We start from the raw sequence: 21,264 nt of genomic DNA, 5'->3' as shown, positions 1-21,264 counted from the left end.
TATGGAACCTAAAATTTAATGAATATTTACTAGTTAAGATTAACAGTCTGCATATAAGTGGTGCCAAACTTATATACCCGAATTCTTGAGTAGTAGTCGTGAGTTTTTGATTTCGACTATCAATTTTGAAGAAACACTTTCAGGGATTTTTCCTTATAGACCTTATGTGTCATAAAATTGACAGTCTGATTCTAACCCAAAAAGTCTAGTGGTCCATTAACGGACTGGTGGTCGATCTTTCTATCTTATTTCTTTAGCTTTTCAATTCATAGACGGCCACAAGCGTCTTTTGCCGCTATTTTCTGGCAATCTGCCGGCTATGATTCATAGATAGCTAAGGCTATTATTGGCCTTCTCTAGGTTTTTTACGATTCGAAGAGTAGTTATGGGCATCTTTTTTTTAATCTGTCGTTTTTTTTTAATCGGTCCAGTTCTTAAACAGGATGTAAAACTCAATGCTGCACGTGCAAAATTTGTGATTGTCTTTTGTTGAACAAAAATGGTGAGCGGAGAGTGCTGTTTCTGTTCTTGCCAGCTTTTCGAAACAGTTAATTGAGAATGAAAGTGAGTGCGTGTCACTCTAATTGAAGGGTAATTGAGGTCAGCTAGTAGGAGCAGCAAGATTCTGAATCATAATATAACATCTAGCAGTGCTGACCCCACGCCCTCTCAATTAAGCTAAAGCTGGTCTCTCTTAACTGCCGCTATTGACGAAGCCAACCGCTTGTCAATCTTGTGAGCTGAATTTGACCGAGCGCCCCGCCCCATTCACCACCAACACTCCCTCAACCTGGTTATTCTGACCACCTCTCCTCCAGCCCTCCCAACCCTAGCCCCATCCCTTGACCCGCACTCCGCTCATCCCCCTCTAATGTTACCAACCCTAAGCCCCAGCTGGATACTACCGAAGCCGACCGCTCGCCGGTCGTTTGAGAGCAATTCCCCAAGTCTTAGGGCATTCATTGATGCAATTTTGTGAGTGAATTGCGTGCGTAATGTCATTTTATACTCTTACTGGAGCTAGTTTTATTGATTCTTTTTGATAATTTTTTGGTTACAAGTGACATACCTCAAATGATTTTCAATTATTTGTTATGCATGACCTTCCAAATGACTTCTTATCTCTTCTTATATCCAATGTTCTTGGCATTCAAAGTTCTGTATTGGCTATTTTACTACCAATTTTCTGAAAAAAATATCTGACTTATTGCGCACCAAAACTCATTAATTGCTGTCAAAAATTTTTAGCAATCATATTAATCCTGTGGTTTTTAATTGCTCTTGAACGTAGTTCATAGCAATTATTGTAAACGTGTGTGTCTTTTTTATGCAAATTTTTCGCTTGACAATTTTGACTTTTCGAATGACTTTTACGCCCTTGACTTTTTGCGTTTCGCGTGATCTAAAGTTCTCTCTCAATCACAATTTCAAGCAGCTGAATTCAATTGTCGGCAATTTAATACTAAAAGTCAAATAAAAGTGCGCCGAAACTGGTGTCATTTTTTACTTTAAATCTTAATAGTTGTATATGTTAACCTCTAATGTGGTTATTTTAAGCCCACTATTGAACTTCTTAGTCCCATTTCGCCTCCCCTCCCCCCCCCCCCCCGCCGACTGAACCAGGCTGCAATTGATTAGTTCTCCCACTAGTCGTGCAAGAGCAATTCTTCCGACGTTTAGTCGGTTATGTTTTTTATGGGTCGAAGAGTATAGGCATTAAACAGGTTTTTTACCAGCCAAAGCAAGATTCTTAATGACTTGAGTATTGACTTCTTTGTTTTCGAACATTGGACTTGAATAGTACCTCAGTTTGTGGTTTTGTGATGTATAGTAGTTAGGAACTGCGGCTTATATTCAATATGAAAAGGTCATTTTGCGATTTTTTGATCCCTTATAAGTCTCCTTTCTATCTAATCTACAGACAATTTTTTAAATCAACAGACAGACAAAGTTTGAGTTCTCAGGGGACTGTATGATAACATTTTTGTATGTCCCAAATGGAGAATCGAGCTAAATTTCTGGTTGAAAGGGATCGGAACTATATGTGCTAGCCCGCAATGCTGAGCCTCCTTGTTTGAATATACATTATCTAGGATTTGCTAGCAATAAAAATCCAAAGAATAAGGAGATAAGCTTCCTATTTTCAATTTTGAAATCAGCTGTGATGCACTACAAAAAGTTGAACTGTATTGCAATTTTAAGGAAAAGCCTTGGTGAATATTTGAATTTTGTTCTTCTGGAAATGCTTATATTTTTCTTTCCGTTGATTTTGTTTAAAGTGGAAGCTTTAGTTGTTGTAAACTTTTATTGTAAAGGTGCTAATATCCGAAATGAAATTGAGTATCGTATTCTAACGTCCAAATCGCTGAAAATTGTCACTGTCAATGTTAAAACTCCGGTCAGCATGGGCCTGATTTGCTCCGTTATTCTTTCTTGTGCAAGACATATCTAGGCATTGTTAAGAACTGAGGTTTTAGTTTAAGTAGTTCAAAGAATGTGAAGTATGCTATTTGTCAGCTGAATACGTGGTAGGAAATATGTGGACTATAATGCCGTCCTGATTTTGAAATGCTTCGTGTTTCTGCGAATTTCAGTACCTCTCTTCTAGTTTTCTGGGTCGCAGAAAACCTGCTGATATGACGGGAATTAGTTAAGTACGTTGTGGGAGGCCAAGTTTTGTTTAGTTTTGGGTCTTTTCTAGATCATATTTTACAGCTTTCTATGTTACTTCTCCAAGGAGTTTTAGCATGACATGCTTCAACAGGGACATTTCCTGCCTTATGTCTGAGTGGTTTGTGTAAACCGTAGGGTTTCCGGATCATGCTGGACGCCTCTGTGTAATACAGTGGTGGTTAATAATTGAGTATACGCCGGCTGAAGTGTTTGAAATGCTCTGTTATATATGGTAGAATTGTATTCGTCAAAGTTTGTGGTGGTTAAGCTAAATCGTGTTTGCTGAACTGAATGAGCCAATTGAACCTCTCTCAGTTAGTTTCAGGAGAGCAAAAGAAACAGTCTTATCTAGCTCCAATGTTTGTTCGTTCTCAATATAAGCAAGTTTCCACGTTCATTTGCAAGTGCACTTGCAGTTCAAATAGACAGTGTTAGTTAGTTCTTCCAGATTGAAACAAACCCGCATTTAGAAAGTCAGTATATGTCAAATGTTTTGAGGACATAGTTACAGCTCCATGATGACGGTAAGTTGAATATTAATGTACCGACCGACAATTCTTTAGTTTACATTGTACTCAACTTTAGAACTCCTTCAGTGCAAAGAAAATAACAGTTCAGTCTCATTGATTGTTGCGTGACCTGCATTTCCGTTTAGGCAGTCCGTGTTTATTATTTTCTATAAATATCAAGTAATTTTTCATTGTCTATATTTATTGTCTATACACTCGCATTGCTGTGGTATCTGAAATTGGAAGGAGTGTTTTTATTTGTGGGTATCTTTTCAGACTTTCAAAATTTTTAAAAAATTAAAGAATTGACTGGCTAGATCCATGCATTATGTATGTATGGATCTAGCTATCCATAATTATTTTATAATTTAGTAATTATTTTTATAATTTAGTGTAGTTATCGCAACTTCAGCGAGTAAATTTAGATAAAAAATCATCTTAGGTTTTGGCGTATTAGTGGAAAAGCATACATTTAAAAACACATTTAAATTCGGAATAGAGCAAAGAAAATAGAGCAGTTCAAGGATGTTAAGTGCTCAAGGGACTTGATATGAAACTATCACAACCCAGCGTTTTGTTAATTTACCCAAACAAGTGCTCTTCGTAGTAATTATTTTATAATTTAGGCTAATTATCGCAGCTTTAGCAAATAAATTCTGATAAAAAAATCATCTTAGGTTTCGGCTTTTTTACTTCGGCGCCTTTACACTGAAGCATTGCAATCATTGATAGCAGTGAAACGATGGCAAGATTATTTTTTGTCTCATCGTGATGTTTTCAATCCAAGGTCTTTTTAATTTTTTTGTAATGGAGCACTAATTGTAGTCAAGTTGGAGTATTGAATAGAGCAAAAAAGAGAGCAGGTTGAGAAGCAAAATTTTATATTCTGTATTTAAAGTTGAGTTTTAAATGTGTGTTTGAATAGATTTCTAGTTTCAAGTGAGACTTTTTTCACCTTCGGAAATTTGACTTTTTTAAACTGTTCTTTTCTTATGATTATAATAATAATGTAATATAATAATTTTATATTAATTATATAAGACACATGTTCTAATTGTGCAAATTTTTTTCTTTTTTCATTCTGTCATTAGCCAACTAATAGTTTTCATAACGTTAAAACTATTTGTTTTCAAAAATTATTAGTTATGAGGTTTGCCCGTTTTTGTTCTTTTTATTCTCTATCAATTTGGTCTCAGTAGTGGCCGTTCACATAGACTTAACAATGAAGCATTAGTCATTTTAATTGATGGTGCTAGCTTATAGGTTGATGTTTTGTCACGTGCTGATTTCGCTCCCATCTTTCAAACATATGCTTTGTTTACGCTTTAGGTACCTAAATTGCTTCAAAACTTACCTTCTAAAATTTCTTGGTGATAAACTTGTATAATTTGCAAATACTGTAAAGTAAAGTCGAATACTTATTGAAGTAATTATACATTTAAAGCAAGTGTCAATATTCGTTCCTATATGTACTCAAACAACAATGAGAAACGTGGAAACCGGGTATGGATCCACGTAAGAGATCAACAATTTTTAACGTAGGAACAATGCAATTCGAGGTAAAGATATACGGGACAACTGACCAGCAGACCACGCAGAGAATAACTTTAAAAACTTCTTTCAAACTCTTCATTATTATACGTCTTTGCTAATAATCATAAATTTTTCAATTAAGATTGAATTAATATCTACTACGTTAAAACAAAGTTACTACTTAATTTAAAATTAGCTATAAATTGGTTAGCGCGCATCCGAAACCGCACAGAATCATCTAAATAGCTTTTTGTCAATTGCCTCAAATATAGCTTTAAAAACAAACAGCCTCATCCATTTTCAACTTCTAAAGCATATCAACACCTAAACATTTTTTTGATAGTTTTTGGTGTTTTTTTCAGTCTTGTTCGTATCTGTTGTACTTTTTGTGGTCTCTTCTTATTTTCAGTAGTGACAGTTCTTAGAAACCACATTTTTTACTTGGTCTTTTTGACAACAGATCTGTTCTCCAAGTCTATGACATTGGCGTTTGTGAACAGATTTAAGTGACTCTATTTAATAATTTCAGCTGATAGTTAGTTTTGAGACCGAAGCGCTAGTTTTAATAATAGGAATTTTGGATTAAAAAGAGCAATTAATTAATATATTGGAGAAGGCGAGAATAGTATTTGTATTCTATTTACTTTTTGATATTGTCTTTTTGATGTCAATTGAGGGAGCGAAATCATTGCCTGCAGCTTCCTAACGTGCTATGAGTTACAAACCAATTTGGCCAGTTGTGTTTCTTTAGCTAAACAAACCATTATAAGCAGCTTCAATTTATCTTTCAAAGGCTATCTTTAACTGTTTTCACGAGTCTTCGTGTTTGTGATAAATATTATTAAAAAAACAAATTTCCTGTTGCAATAATTTAGTTGGAAAGTTTTAATGTTTTTCTTTTATTGTTCGAAAGTTTTATTGTTTTATCGTAGCTGTTCATAGTGGGTTGAAAAAAGACAGTTAAATTGACCCTTAAACTTCTGAAAATCCAATTTCAATCCTATAATGCTCGAAGTAATGCAGACCATGGGGTTGCAATTTGAATCCGGTAACTTTTTATAGCAATCAAAACACACGTGCATATTTTAAAATGCCAAAAGTCAGCAGTGCCAGAAGTTAAAATGCCAGAAGTCCCTACTTAGCCAGAAGTTGATTTTCGGCATTTTAAAACGTGTGCGTTTCGTGTGGTTACGTGACTCTGCAGAAGTCAATTCGAAATTCTGACTTAATATCTCGAACCGCTTCGCGTTTCTGGATAAACGCCCGAAGTTAACCGTGACTTCAAGCGGAGTCACGTAACCATTACTGAAAGATCGAATACAATTTGACCGATTTTTTTGTTCTGTCTTGCAATAATTTTTGTTCTGAGAGCCTGGTGGTTTGCAATTTTGATTTTGTCAAATTTACAATTATTCAGCAGTGCACGTTTTCATTAAATCTTGAGCGTAGATGTTGGGTTTGATGTTAACTACGTGAAGTTTACGTTAACCACCAAAGTTATTTGAATATTTCATCTAAGTTGTCAAAGTTGGACACTATCTTTCGTGACGCCATCTTCTTATCAAACTTAGCATTCTACGGTTTTATTCAAAATTCCCTTTGTAACAGATTATAACCATTTGTAACATTTTAAATGCAGGACACGCTGGGAAGCATGACCTATAACCTCGTTGCGTGTCTTTTCGTGGCGAATTGATTAATCATTGCCTGAAATTGAATTAAATGGTTACGTGACTCTGCAGAAGTCAATTCGAAATTCTGACTTAATATCTCGAACCGCTTCGCGTTTCTCGATAAACGCCAGAAGTTAACCGTGACTTCAAGCGGAGTCACGTAACCATTACTGAAAGACCGAATGCAATTTGACCGATTTTTGTTTGACCAGCTATTATCAACTTTCTTCTGATTTCGACTCGAGAAATATTATTGTCTGGCTAATTGGAGCACATGTGTTTTCAACATGGATTTAAACCTTTTTTTCTTTCAAACATTTTTTCTGCTTCGGAACGCACTGCTTCAGTTAAGCTCTGCTGATGTTATTCCAAGTTAAAATTCCTGAATTAGGAATTTTTACCCCTGAAGAGTCCCATTTGCCCCTCGCCCACTGATATCTACCTCTACCATCCAACATGTCCGTGATATGTCACCACACACGCATTCCAACTCACTATACCGCCATCTACAAGCAACGTCATTTGCTCTCAAACGAAGTTTATTTCAGTAATTTTGTTTGATGATGGTCTTAATGCAATTTTCACTTGAACGATGTGTCGTTTTACCAATTAACTTTGTCCTCAAACCCTATATACCCAAGTAAAGCTCTCAGGGCATTAATTTGCTAAGCAGCTCGTGTAAAGATCACCGAAGCTGCTGAAAAGACTTGAATTCAGGGTGTGTAAGGCACCCCCCACTGCCGATCCTCATTGCACTCCTACACCCATAATCGACCGTCCTCACACCCTCCCGTTTTGTATTGCCTCTTTTACCTCTCGGCCAAGCTAAGAACTACCGAAACCAATCGCTTGCGAGTCGTTTGAGAGCAATTCGCCGGACTTAGGTCGGTTACGTTAACTGTTTTTGCGCACTTGTAATCGAAAACATTCGCAGCAATTAATCTCGCAGCTAGAATCCTGAAATCAATTGGGACAATTTTTTGGGCCCATACAAAGTTTGATTGTTTGATCTCACTTTCTGCATTTGCTGGATTATTCGTTTCACAACACTTAGATTTTTTGAAAAGATAGATTTTTGTGGTAAATCATTTTGAAGTATTTTATCATATTCATCAATTGAGTTGTTTGCGCTGATTTTAAGATCTATGTATTGCTCGCACTGGTATGTTTTTGTATCACATTGAAGCTATGCATAATTTATATTGTAGTTCAGAGTTATGAATCAATTTTTTTGGTGTTCTTGATACATATGGTTGACAAGTATTGCTTGATAAAAACTTTCCTACATTTTATATCTATTACAATTTATTGCCTAGAAGTTTACAGATTTTTATTGCCTAGAAGGACAGATTTGCAATCTGTCCTTTTAGTGCGGGGAATTTGTGCTCAGTTGGGCTTGAAATGTTACTTCGACCTTCGATCTTTCACTAATAAGACACGGTTTCTATTTTCGGTCGAACCTATTTAAAATTGTTAAATATTTGGCCCTATGCCCTTGGCTTGCTCTGATATCACTTCCGCTGTTGCTTTCGTGTGGCTTCCATATGCTTAGCAGCGATTTAACCTAAGTGGGCTCAGAGAGTCTCAGTAGATTAGTTAGTTGCTAACACTGCAGTTTTGAACTGCAACGGCTGAATCCAATTGCTCGGAATCTGTAGTTAGTCTTGCGAAGTTGCCAACATTTCACATAAAAGAACACGTATTTACTTTGATAAGCAAACGGCTGCCTGTTTGGGCCAGCCAACGTCATTTTGCCTGCCTCCAGGATAATCGAACACTTGGGTATTTTGGTAGAGTATGTCTAAAAACATTTGGGGCTGTAAATTGTTTATAAATGGCCCCAGAAATTGTCTGTCTATATTCTGCCACTTTGTTTTGAAGAAAGGTTGACCCGAAGTGGAGGTACAGGTCTGTTTTCTCACTCCAAAAAGAAATTGTTTGGAATAAATTGTTGGTCACCGCCGTAAAGCTCGTTATGCGTTTCATATTTATAGTCATTTAAGTTTGTCGATTTTCGCTTGAGAATAGAAATGGTTGCCGTGCTTTCATTATTCCCCAAGACGAGGATTGATTTGGTGTTCTTTGCAAATGAGGTTTGTGCAAGATTTATTTTCATTTACTCTGCTCTCCACATATGAAATTGAATTAGCTATTTGTTTTGTTAAATAGTGGATTCTAGGTCTGTTTGTAGTTGTTCAAAGCATGCAATAGTTAACGTACGTTGACAAGTACGCTCTTAGAAGTATCATGGTTGATTTAAACACGCCATTAGGTTTATTGCGATTGTTTTAGAATTAGAACTTTATTTTGCAGTGTTAAACGATTTAGGTTTTCTTCAATGTGTGTTATCTTTCTATTCCTTCTATATTCTACTCTTTCCTTAAGTACTACTCAGAATGGGGCTTGTTTTGCGTTATATCTTATTATCAGCTCTTAAATTGAACTTCAAATGGTGTTTAAAATGCTGAGCTTTTATCAAAATTAATCTTGTAGTTCTGTTGTTGATCTGCTCTATTTGACCAGACTATCGGGATCCTTAATGTATATTTTCGATCACCGTAAAACGGAAGTGCTATTATTGATCTGATCCTGGTTTATTGATATCTGTTAAATTTTCATGGCATCCTACGATAACTCGTTGAAAACTAATTTTGTACCCGAAACATGCAAGTTTCTGCTACAGCCAGTGTTGGCTAGTTTTTTTTACTCGTCAAGTTGCTATTTATTAACTGCTCTCGGACGAAGTTTGAAGCAATTATTGTAAACGTGTGTCTCTTTTTATGCAACATTTCTGCTGGCCGGTATCTTCTAGAACATTGGTTCTAGAAGACACCGGCCAGTCTTCTACTGTAGTTCTCGAGTGCCTTTTTCACGCTTGAATTTTTTTGATTGATAGAAATTGCTCTCATTCAGAAATAAGACTGTTGCTAAAATTAAAGCGGCTGTGAGCGAGTACTGAACATGGTCGGTGTAGCTTAGTGGTTCAGGAGACCGATTGTTACGCGGGAGATCGGGGATTGGGAACCCCTGGCTTGTCTGAAGTTTTTGCACCCATAGAAGTTTATCGAGCCTATACCCCCTCCCTCTCTACAATACATTGCCCGACTGTCGTGCGATAGCAATTCGTCCGACGTTAGTGGTTTATGTTTTAATTTCAAAAAATACCATATTAGTCTAAGCTGAAACCACTTAAATGGCTCCTAATTAAAGACCTAGTTTGTATTTGATGCTGAGATTTGAATAATTTTTGTTCTGAGAACCTGGTGGTTTGCAATTTTGATTTTGTCAAATTTACAATTATTCAGCAGTGCACGTTTTCATTAAATCTTGAGCGTAGATGTTGGGTTTGATGTTAACTACGTGAAGTTTACGTTAACGACCAAAGTTATTTGAATATTTCATCTAAGTTGTCAAAGTTGGACACTATCTTTCGTGACGCCATCTTCTTATCAAACTTAGCATTCTACGGTTTTATTCAAAATTCTCTTTTGTAACAGATTATAACCATTTGTAACATTTTAAATGCAGAACACGCTGGGAAGCATGACCTATGACCTCGTTGCGTGTCTTTTCGTGGCGAATTGATTAATCATTGCCTCAAATTGAATTAAATGGTTACGTGACTCTGCAGAAGTCAATTCGAAGTTCTGACTTAATATCTCGAACCGCTTCGCGTTTCTCGATAAACGCCAGATGTTAACCGTGACTTCAAGTGGAGTCACGTAACCATTACTGAAAGATCGAATGCAATTTGACCGATTTTTTTGTTCTGTCTTGCAATAATTTTTGTTCTGAGAGCCTGGTGGTTTACAATTTTGATTTTGTCAAATTTACAATTATTCAGCAGTGCACCTTTTCATTAAATCTTGAGCGTAGATGTTGGGTTTGATGTTAACTACGTGAAGTTTACGTTAACGACCAAAGTTATTTGAATATTTCATCTAAGTTGTCAAAGTTGGACACTATCTTTCGTGACGCCATCTTCTTATCAAACTTAGCATTCTACGGTTTTATTCAAATTTCTCTTTTGTAACAGATTATAACCATTTGTAACATTTTAAATGCAGAACACGCTGGGAAGCATGACCTATGACCTCGTTGCGTGTCTTTTCGTGGCGAATTGATTAATCATAGCCTCAAATTGAATTAAATTGTCGATAATTGTTCCGACCCCACTTGTAGGGGTAGGAATTGAATTATATACTCAAATGGTTTTTTTTTGTGCAGACAATTTTGGCAAACCTCTTTTACAGTAAACTGATACCCAATGAATAAAATATTCGTTTTCAAGGGATCACTCAAGTTTTTTTTTTGTCTTTAAGAATTTCTCAAACTCAGAGTCAAAGACAAAAAAACATGAGTGATCCCTTGAAAACGAATATTTTGTTCATTGGGTATCAGTTAATTGTAAATGAGGCTTGGCAATAACAGAACCTCGATATGAAACGTGACCAGTAACTAAGTAACTTAAAAAACAATAATAAATAGGAAAAGTTTTTAAAAAAAAGCTCTCAAAATAAACTTCCTCATGAGACCAGAACTAGCCTTTTATCGGTCTATTGGTAACACAAAATTGTTTCATTTTGGTAGCGTGAAATGTAATTTTGAAAAAATGTTTTTATAGAAAGGCCTTCATTTGAACAAAAATTTTGCTAAAAGTGAACAAAATCATGAAATTCTTAACAAAATTCTTATTGAAATTTTGATTTCCTTTTGGGATTTTTCTATATTTTTTGTGTCCTAAGGCATAGACTCACTAACTAGAAAGGCAATCAACTTTTTATTCTGCATTAGATAAACCTACATAGTGCTTTGAGGGGACAGCCAATGGCTGCTAAGTCTTTAAAAAATAATTCTTCGAATTTTTTTTGAACTTTAACCGATATTAAACTCATTTTCATGAGTACGCCAGTCTCAGTAATGACAGGACCACCTTCGTTTCAACTGCAACCGAAAGTAATCTGGCAGGTGGTTTTATCTGCTAACTATGTGTTTTATGACTTCAATAACGCGAGTTTTCTTAATTTCAAAAAAAAATTCAGTTTTTTTTGGTTTTGGTTCCTTTTGGAATCTTATCCCATTATCCCAACATTGATAGTTTCCATTGGCTCAGAGAAGACGTCCAAAGAATCATAGATAGAGTTTTCAGAGAAAAGCTTTTGGTTTCAATGGCTCCGACACTTGCTTCTCGCATTTCTGCTGGATTTTTTGTGGTTTTTGCCTGTATTTGTCGTTGTTTTCATAATCATAGGACTTATTGTGATGTCGTATTGATAACATATTGATGATAAACATCCTTGCCTTCCCATTGAGGCATAACGTAGCCTATTTTTTAGACTTCATGGAAAGCTCTTGATTTTATTGGCTGTTAAGACTTAATTCTAAAAACATTTTTTAAATTTTTTTTTGACATTAACCAACTTTAAACTTATTTTCGTGAACTGTAGATTAGTCTCAGTAATGACAGGACCTCCTTTCTTTCTACTGCAACTGAATCGAAACTGGTTAGCGGTTTTATGTTCTAGCTATTGGTTTATGACTTCGATGCCTCGAGTTTAAATAATTTTTTTTATTACCTTTCATTTTTTATCTCAGTATCCTAATTTTTATAGTTCCCAGTGAATTAGAGAAGACTTTCAATGGATCAGAGATAAAGTTTTCAGAGAAAAGTTTATGATTTAATTAGCTTCGACACTTTCTTGCACTTTTCTACTGAATTTCTGGTTTTGCCTGCTTTTGTGTTTATAATCATAAGACTTATTGTGGTGTCATATTGATGATTTAAGAATGACGAACATTACTATATTGCTATCGAGGAATAACTTTGCGTATTTATTGACTTCCGCTGAGAGCTATTGACTTTACTGGCTGTTAAGACTTTTGAAAAAATGGAGTTTTTTTGAACACCGACGTTTATTAAACCTATTTCCATGAACTGTAAGTCAATCTCAGTAATGAGTACCCTTTTCCTTTTTCTTGCATACAAAATTAATCTGTTAGAGGATTTTATTACTAACTTTTTGTTTTCTGACTTCGATGCCACCAGTTCTCATAATTTCAAAAAAAAATCGGCTTTTTTTGTAGTTTTGTTTCCTTTTGAAATCTTATCTCATTTTCCCAACTTTGACAGTTCCGATTGGCTTAGAGAAGACGTCCAAAGGATCATAGATAAAGTTCAGAGAAACGCTTATGATTTCAATGGCTTCGACACTTGCTTCTCGCACTTTTCTACTGATTTTTTGGGTTTAGCATGGCTTTGTTGTTGTTTTCATAAGACTTTTTGTGATGTCCCATTGATGACTCTTGATTGACAAACATCACTCCTTTCTCATTAAGGTATAACTTTGCGTGTTTTTTTTTACTTCCGTTGAAAGCTATTGAATGTAATGGCCTTGATTTAACTGGTTTTCTCAAAAATTTCGTGGTTTTATTATATTTGTTCATACTTTAGCAGTCACATTGTTAAGAAAAACCCCATTGCTGTTAAAAAAGTATATGAAATTAGAAAAATTTGTACCAAAAACTTCTCCTTTCGTGGGCTCGACACTTCTCGCTCATTTTTTGAATTTGCTGTTTTTGCCTTTTTTAAATTTGTTTAGTCGTAAAATGCTGACTGGTCTCATAGGCTTCTAATTAAGGATTGATTGAATTTTACTCAGTGCAATCAGTTTATAGCGAAAAGTTTATGATATTGTTCGTTTTCAAAGATTTTTTTACTTCAGTTTTTGTTCCTTTTGTCAACTTGTAACTTATTCTCATCATTGAGAGGTTCCTTTCCTTGTATTTCAAAAACTATTTGACCATTGATATCTTGTCGTAATTGATATTTTGTTTGTTGGACAATATGCGTTTTCGTAAAAGTTTTGTGAGTGGTCAATATCTGTGTTTGTTTTTCTCTTCTTTTAGCACGTTTGCAAAAAAAATTGTTTTTGCTTATTTTGTCTCGTTTTTTTCTCGTAGTCTTTCTAATGGTAGATTTTGTGAGCGCTGTATTGGGGCGTGGTGTTATGTATTTCAATTAGTAGTTCGGTTGTGTTACGATTTTTTTAAACTCAAACATCTATTTTTAATCATCTCATCGGGTTGACAATTAAGTCAAAAATTGACATGAGCTCGGGTCGGAACATCGTGTGCGAACGCACATTAACGAGCATCCTTGTTTTGTTTTGAAGTTTTGGTATGTCTGAAAAGAGTTATTTGATCTATGTTTGAAAATGTATTTGTTATTTGGGAGATGATAAATTAAACATCTCAATCTCTCTCTTGAATTATCGAATTGCTTCTGGTTTATCGTTTTCGTCTCGAAATGTTGGTTTACGTATATATCTTTTGTTTTTTGATGACAAATTTTACTGCATTATTATCTGAGCTCCCTATCTAATCATTTTTGGCACCGTCTCATAGTCCTTTGTGGCGTCTTGTCCCGTGCTGTTATGTTTTACGGAGTGCTGCAATGCATTTTGGTCAGCATTAGCATGGATGCTGTTTGAGAGGAAGTGTGCAATATCTTTGATACAACTGGTGCTAATGACTGGTGGTAGTCAAGTTGTCTTTTGGTTTGAATGAATTGACACACAGCATTTTTATTTTGTCGCTTAAAATAGTTCAAAATGCATATTGTAAAAGCGTGTTCTTTTGATGTTTTGAGTTTGATCCTTGAGTTTTTTTGCCATCCTCGTTCATTAAATCTGCTAACCCATCGTTCGTTATGTATTCCGGAATTATTGTTTGCCTCCGGGTAGCCGTTAATACCCCATTGAGTATCTATAGGATGTTGGTGGGGATATGACGGTAAATGTCTTGCTCTCCCAAAGCAGGTAAAGAGTAAACAGAACCCATCATTTTCATTTGAAAACAGTACTTTTAATTACGCGTTGAGTAGTTACCAACTGTGTGCTTTAAACGAGCAATAAGGGTGATATGCGCTGGTTACTTGTACAGATTTTTCAATAGTTTCCTCTTTTGAGTCAAAGGAAGCTTGAGATTCCTTAGTTTGCCTGTGCTAAATATTCAATGGGAATAAATGACTGTTAGCTTGAGTCTATACGTGGCATAGGAGTTCCAATAGTAAACGTTCAAAAGAAGGTAGAATGAACAGAATTAACAGTGTTATGTGTGGGCAAGGCCAAACAAGTAAGAGATTTCAATTTTTTAAAAATGTTCTTGTTGTTTTTTATTTCATATCCTGCAAATGCTTTAAGTGGTGTGTGCGTCCTAATTGTGTTAAGATTCTATTGTTTAAATCGATCAATGGACAGCGAGTGATTTCATGACTCTGACTCTGTGTTTTGTTCATATATTTTTGATTTTTGAATTTTCCTTCTATGTTTTTCCCCTGTATGTTTTGTTCCTTCTGTATCTTTTTGAGGTCTCTTCACTCAGGTTGATTAATGAGAGTGTCTCTCTAAGGAGTAATAATTGAACTTTTATCGCCTTCTGCGATAGCTGGGGCTATTATTGGCCTTCTCTTGGTTTTTTTACGACTCGAAGAGGAGTATTGGTTTTTACGACTCGAAGAGGAGTATTGGTTTTCTTAAGGTTTTTTTTTTTACCGGAAGTACTATTCGTTCAGACGATGTTTTGACCTAAAAGCGAAAGCGAGTAAAATTGCAGTGTGAACTAATTTTTTCTGAGCGAGAGAAGTTTTTTGATCATGCGCTGAGTTTAGTGAATGACTTTTTGATATTGAAAAGTAGTTTTTGACTGAATGGCACATATAGATAACCGTTTTTAGCCGTTTTTTCGTCTAAGTGGCCTAGTTTTTTTGCTTGTAATTTGGTTTTTTGTATAAATAATTTTTAATCGATGCTATGTTGAAATGTAAACCCCGGAAATTGATAGCACAGTATTTTGCATAGCCTGAAATTGCGTTTCAAATGCGAAATTGGCACATATTTCTTGATTTTTTAGTTAATTTTTGGCTTTTTTTTCTATTAATTTCTTCATTTTTGGATCTTTTATCTGGTTTTTGTCAAAAATCAGTTAATATGGCAACTTCCCTTTGAAAATTCATATACTCAATGCCTCTTTCTACCTCGATGTAATTTTGTCTCATAAAATTGTACATTTGCTAATCCGATTTTCGTAGTTTTTTGCCAATTTTTTCAGTTTTTTTGTTTGTATTTTGCTTTTAATTACTAGAAATAGTATTTTGGGGAACATGAGGGACTTTAATTTCGTTTCAAAAAAAATTCAATCATTTTTTGGTGTTAAGTTTTTGAAAAAACAGATAAATTTTTTTCATAAATGCAGTCTTAAATATTTTTTGACCACTTCTTTGCAAAATGTTTCATTGTTCCGTATGTCTGAATTCTGCTTTTTCTTGTTTTATTCTGTTCAGCAAGCTGAATTTTTGTCTCGAATGACTCGTTATCTTTTCTATGTCTCGAATGCTGATCAATGAATTGTACTCGTTTTTCTTGATTTTTTTAAATTTGATTTTTAACTTTCAAAAATCAAGAATTGGTCTTTTTGTTACGGTGTTCCTAACATTGTGTCCATATTCTTCACATTCTCGTTTGTATCATTCTAGTTTTGTCCTGACACCTACTTTTATATTCGTTTTATTGATTTTTTCAGTTGTTAAAAAATTGAATGAATTCAGCTTTTTCTTAGATCTTGATTTCTTCGGTTTGCAATTGATTTAATTCATAATAAAGCAGTACTGGGAGTTTGCTAGAAAGTCTTTTCCAACATTTCTACTTATTCCTATTTATTGCAATTTTCTTCCGGGCTTGGTATTGTTTTTAGACGATTTTGCATTTGAATATTATTCTGTTGCTTTTGTTTTTCTATGATTAATTTAATTTTTGAATTAGTATGAAATCATGTTGTCTAGCATATATACAACAAGGAAGAATCATGTATTAATTTTGTCTTAATTGCCGTGATTAGAAATCTAATTGTAGTGGTTCTCTTATTCTTAAGTTTGAGCACTCTTTTTTGAATTATTTTGACTTTCCTGTCTTTTTTTGAAAAGTTTTTATCTGACGTTTTTATCTGACGTTATCTGAGATTAGAATCAATAATTATCTGAGGGCAATTGATGGCCCTGTCAGCTTTGTCAGGCTATCAGCTTTTCGACCATCCTAAAATTTCAGACTTTTTTAACGTTACCAAACGTTTTCAATAATAAAATTTTGCTGCATTTTCTTTCTCTTGGTGACAGTGGTTTAAATTTCACCGATTTTTAGAGCAGACCCGGGGAGGTAATGAGTTAATGGTTTAATACAAAAGGTAATGGCTTCAGCTTTTTGTGAAGTTTTGGTGATTCGAGTCGCTTCCGGAATTCTTCCGGCTATGTTCTTAAGGTTTTTTTTTTACCGGAAGTACTATTCGTTCAGACGATGTTTTGACCTAAAAGCGAAAGCGAGTAAAATTGCAGTGTGAACTAATTTTTTCTGAGCGAGAGAAGTTTTTTGATCATGCGCTGTGTTTAGTGAATGACTTTTTGACATTGAAAAGTAGTTTTTGACTGAATGGCACATATAGATAACCGTTTTTAGCCGTTTTTTCGTCTAAGTGGCCTAGTTTTTTTGCTTGTAATTTGGTTTTTTGTAGAAATAATTTTTAATCGATGCTATGTTGAAATGTAAACCCGGGAAATTGTTAGCACAGTATTTTGCATAGCCTGAAATTGCGTTTCAAATGCGAAATTGGCACATATTTCTTGATTTTTTAGTTAATTTTTGGCTTTTTTTTCTATTAATTTCTTCATTTTTGGATCTTTTAGCTGTTTTTTGTCAAAAATCAGTTAATATGACAACTTCCCTTTGATAATTCATATACTCAATGCCTCTTTCTACCTCGATGTAATTTTGTTTCATAAAATTGTAAATTTGATAATCCGATTTTCGTAGTTTTTTGCAATTTTCAGTTTTTTGTTTTTATTTTGCTTTTAATTACTAGAAATAGTATTTTGGGGAAGATGAGGGACTTTAATTTCGTTTCAAAAAAAATTCAATCTTTTTTTGCTGTTAAGTTTTTGAAAAAACAGATAAATTTTTTTCATAAATGCAGTCTTAAATATTTTTTGACCACTTCTTTGCAAAATGTTTCATTGTTCCGTATGTCTGAATTCTACTTTTTCTTGTTTTATTCTGTTCAGCAAGCTGAATTTTTGTCTCGAATGACTCGTTATTTTTTCTATGTCTCGAATGCTGATCAATGAATTGTACTCGTTTTTCTTGATTTTTTTAAATTTGATTTTTAACTTTCAAAAATCAAGAATTGGTCTTTTTGTTACGGTGTTCCTAACATTGTGTCCATATTCTTCACATTCTCGTTTGTATCATTCTAGTTTTGCCCTGGCACGTACTTTTGTTTTCGTTATATTGATTTTTTCAGTTGTTAAAAAATTGAATGAATTCAGCTTTTTCTTAGATCTTGGTTTCTTCGGTTTGCAATTGATTTAATTCAAAATAAGCCAGTACTGGGAGTTTGCTAGAAAGTCTTTTCCAATATTTCGACTTATTACTATTCATTGCAAATTTATTCCGGGCTGGGTATTCTTTTTAGACGATTGTTTGCCTTTGAATATTATTCTGTTGCTTTTGTTTTTCTATGATTAATTTAATTTTTGAATTAGTATGAACTCTTGTTGTCTAGCATATATACAACAAGGAAGAATCATGTATTATTTTTGTCTTAATTGCCGTGATTAGAAATCTAATTGTAGTGGTTCTCTGATTCTTAAGTTTGAGCACTCTTTTTTGAATAGTTTTGACTTTCCTGTCTTTTTTGAAAAGTTTTTATCTGCCGTTTGCTTTCGCGATCTTTTTGAGATTAGAATCATTAATTATCTGAGGGCAATTGATGGCCCTGTCAGTTTTGTCAGGCTATCAGTTTTTTGACCATTCTAAATATTTCAGACTTTTTTCACGTTAACAAACGTTTTCAATAATAAAATTTTGCTGCATTTTCTTTCTCTTGGTGACAGTGGTTTAAATTTCACCGATTTTTAGTTGAGACCCGGGGAGGTAATGAGTTAATGGTTTAATACAAAAGGTAATGGCTTCAGTTTTTTGTGAAGTTTTGGTGCTTCGAGTCGCTTCCGGATTTCTTCCGGCTATGTTTTTTATTTCGTCGTCATGATTTTTGTTACGACCATATGACGTCACAGCCACTTTTTGTTCATTCGTTCATGCAATTTCAACTGAATTGCATGTGTGACGTCATTTTTCGCTCTTAGTGGAGCGAGTCTGTTTGTTCATGCGCGTGATAAAATTTTTGGTCACTTGACTCACCTCACTCTCAAAAATGACTTCCTCACTTTGAAATTGACTTTCATTTAGTTTAATTCAAAGAGATAAGGTCAAATGGGTGTGTGTCACTCTAAATGAAGGTTATTTGAGATCAGCTAATAGAGGCAGAAATAACTTATACAGATTTTTAATCAGAATATAACAGATCATCCTTCAATGAAAAGACGAATTTTTTGGTCTGTCTTTTTTACTGTTTTTTTAGCATGTCGGTCTACAAATCTATTGCGGCTATTTTCTGGCAATCTGCCAGCTATGGCTGTGATTCTAGTTTCGTGAACTATTAATCATTTTTTTATTGCTGCCTCATTTGTTGTTCTTTTTGTTTCTATCATTAATTAAACCTCAATAATTAAAGTTACTATTGGGTTTGCTTGCTAAAGAAGCATTCGTAATTTTTATTAAGTTTTTCTGGCGATAGCTTATGGGTTTTGTGGCTTAGACGCTATGCATTTTTTTGCCTATTGTGTTCTTTTTACGGCTTTATTTTATTGCTGAATCTCATTATTGAAGTTAGCATTGGACTTTGTAGAGAGGCTATCGTTCTATTGAAACCAAATGAATCTGTTGAGTGGCTTTGGTTTCATAGAAAATTTTTGACCTCGATGCAGGTTTATTTAAAAAAAGCAGTGGACTTTTAAGTTATATCCTTGTTTCTTTTTTATCTTAATTTCACTAAAAGAAGGTTTTATTATATTTCCAATATCGTCTTGGTGGTGGTTTCATTTTTTAGCTGGGAATTATGACCAAGGTACCATTTACTTTTGGATTATGAGTGATCTTGTGAGCCTTGCCTTCATTTGTTGGTATTCACTTGCATTCCTGTTTTTTTTACAATTTGTTGCAAACTACAATGATAAACGATTCTTGCGGATTTCAATTGCTGAATACTATAATCTGGATAATCATTAAGTTTTGTTTCTTAGGAACTCAGTGTTTAGATTTTTGATTGCAAATTGGATAGAAGTTAAATTCTGAATATCCGTTCGACAAAATTAGGTTTCTCACTTGATCCTCTGCCTACTTGTTGATTTGTTGTATGGAAGGTTTTTAACTAATTTTAAACTAATTATGTAGCCGATATCCGACAGCGATAGCAAAAATTCCAAACAACTAAATATTTTTAAACTGAAAATAAATATTTGGGAACATTTTGTTTTGCTGTTGTTAATTCAATGTTGGCTTTTAAATAGATAATTGACAATATAAAGAGGGAATCTTACTTGAAAATAAATTGAAATTGACGATGCTTTTCGTTCTTATTCAATCATTTTTCCTATAATGCATTTTCGGCTAGCATGTGTTTTCTTAGCGAAACTATTTCTGATCCATAATTTAATCATTTGGTCTCATATCTCAACAGGTTAGGAGGAATGCTAATTGCTTAAATAATACGCTCCTCTAAGTTTCCGACCCCCCTCCACGTGCTAAAGCTGGCTACAAAATAATCAACCAAACGGCGTTTGAGAGCATTTCGCTAAACGTAAGTCGATAAACATCCGTTTTTGTATTCGAGGTTGAATGCTTCAGTGTACTAATTTTTTGTACTTTCTAATTGCTCTCAAACAAAGCTTGTAGCAATATTAGTCCTGCGGTCTTTTTATACAATTTTTTGCTAGACCGATTTTCAGTCTCAGTCTTGTATTATTATCCTCGAAAACTTGATAAGGTCAAGCCCGGGAGCATTCAGTGGCTGAGCAGCTCTATTAGAGCCTTTCGCCTTACCCCAGCTCACCCCTTCACTAACAGCAATCCTCCCGTCCAACGAAGTCCACTTGGCGTTTAGAAACCCCCTCTCTTCTAGCCCTTCCGACCCAACCCCCACCCCATCGCTTGACCACCACACAAAGACACCGCTCGTCGGTCGTTTGAGAGCAATTGACTCGACAGTGGTCGGTAAGTTTTAAATTGCTGGCAAAAACATAGTCCGTAGACTTTGTTTTTAATTGGTCTGGAACAAAGCTTGAAGCAATTATTGTAAATGTATGCAAAATTTTTGCATGACCGTTTTCTAGAGGATTTTACGACTCAAAGCATTTTTCTACGGGTTTTTTACAAGAAGAATTTCATGCGGCATTGTGACCTAAAAGCAAAAGTCAGAAAAGCTGTCATGGTGAACAAAGTTCTGCTCAACGAGAGGATTTTTTGATCATCGGCTGCGTTCAGTGCATGACTTTCGACATTGAAAAGTTTTTTTAACAGACTGGAGCATATAGATAAGTTTTTAGCTGTTTTCGTTCCCATGGTCCATTTTGTTGTTTGTAATTTGGTTTTCCTGCTTATAACTTTTTGTCGATGTTGTTTATGTAACCCTCTGAAATTGATATCACCGTGTTTCATTAGCCTAAAAAAGCGTTTAAAGTTTAAGTTTACATTTTTCAATTTTTGGTCTTCTCCATTTATTTTTTCATTTTTGTATCTTCAGATGATTTTTAAAATCAATGCACATGGCAACTTTTTTTGTATTTCATGCATTGAACGCCTCGTTCTAACGTGAGGTAATTTTGTTAATATAATATTGTTATTTGTTATTATTATAATAAGTATCATAATCCGATTTCGACAGTTTTTGTCCAATTTTCCTGTTTTTTTTTAGTTTTTAGAAATTTTTATTTG

General features: G+C 34.5%; 2 protein-coding genes across 2 annotated transcripts in view; both read left to right on the top strand.

Moving 5' to 3' along the window:
- LOC142334555 (calpain-B-like) overlaps positions 1–21,264 on the top strand; it is a 199,209-nt gene that overhangs the window by 100,064 nt on the left and 77,881 nt on the right. The window lies entirely within an intron of this gene.
- Positions 2,980–21,264, top strand: part of LOC142334556 (uncharacterized) — a 37,434-nt gene continuing 19,149 nt past the window's right edge. Inside the window, exon 1 of the mRNA XM_075382679.1 lies at positions 2,980–3,197. The gene's annotated coding sequence lies outside the window, so the exon portion shown is untranslated. The remainder of the gene's footprint in view (positions 3,198–21,264) is intronic.

This window comes from Convolutriloba macropyga, chromosome 2 (genome assembly GCF_964194025.1).
Source record: "Convolutriloba macropyga chromosome 2, txConMacr16.3, whole genome shotgun sequence".
In the NCBI taxonomy this organism is placed as follows: domain Eukaryota; kingdom Metazoa; phylum Xenacoelomorpha; order Acoela; family Convolutidae; genus Convolutriloba; species Convolutriloba macropyga.
Note: the sequence above shows the minus strand (reverse complement) of the source record. Positions and strands in the feature narration are given on the sequence as shown.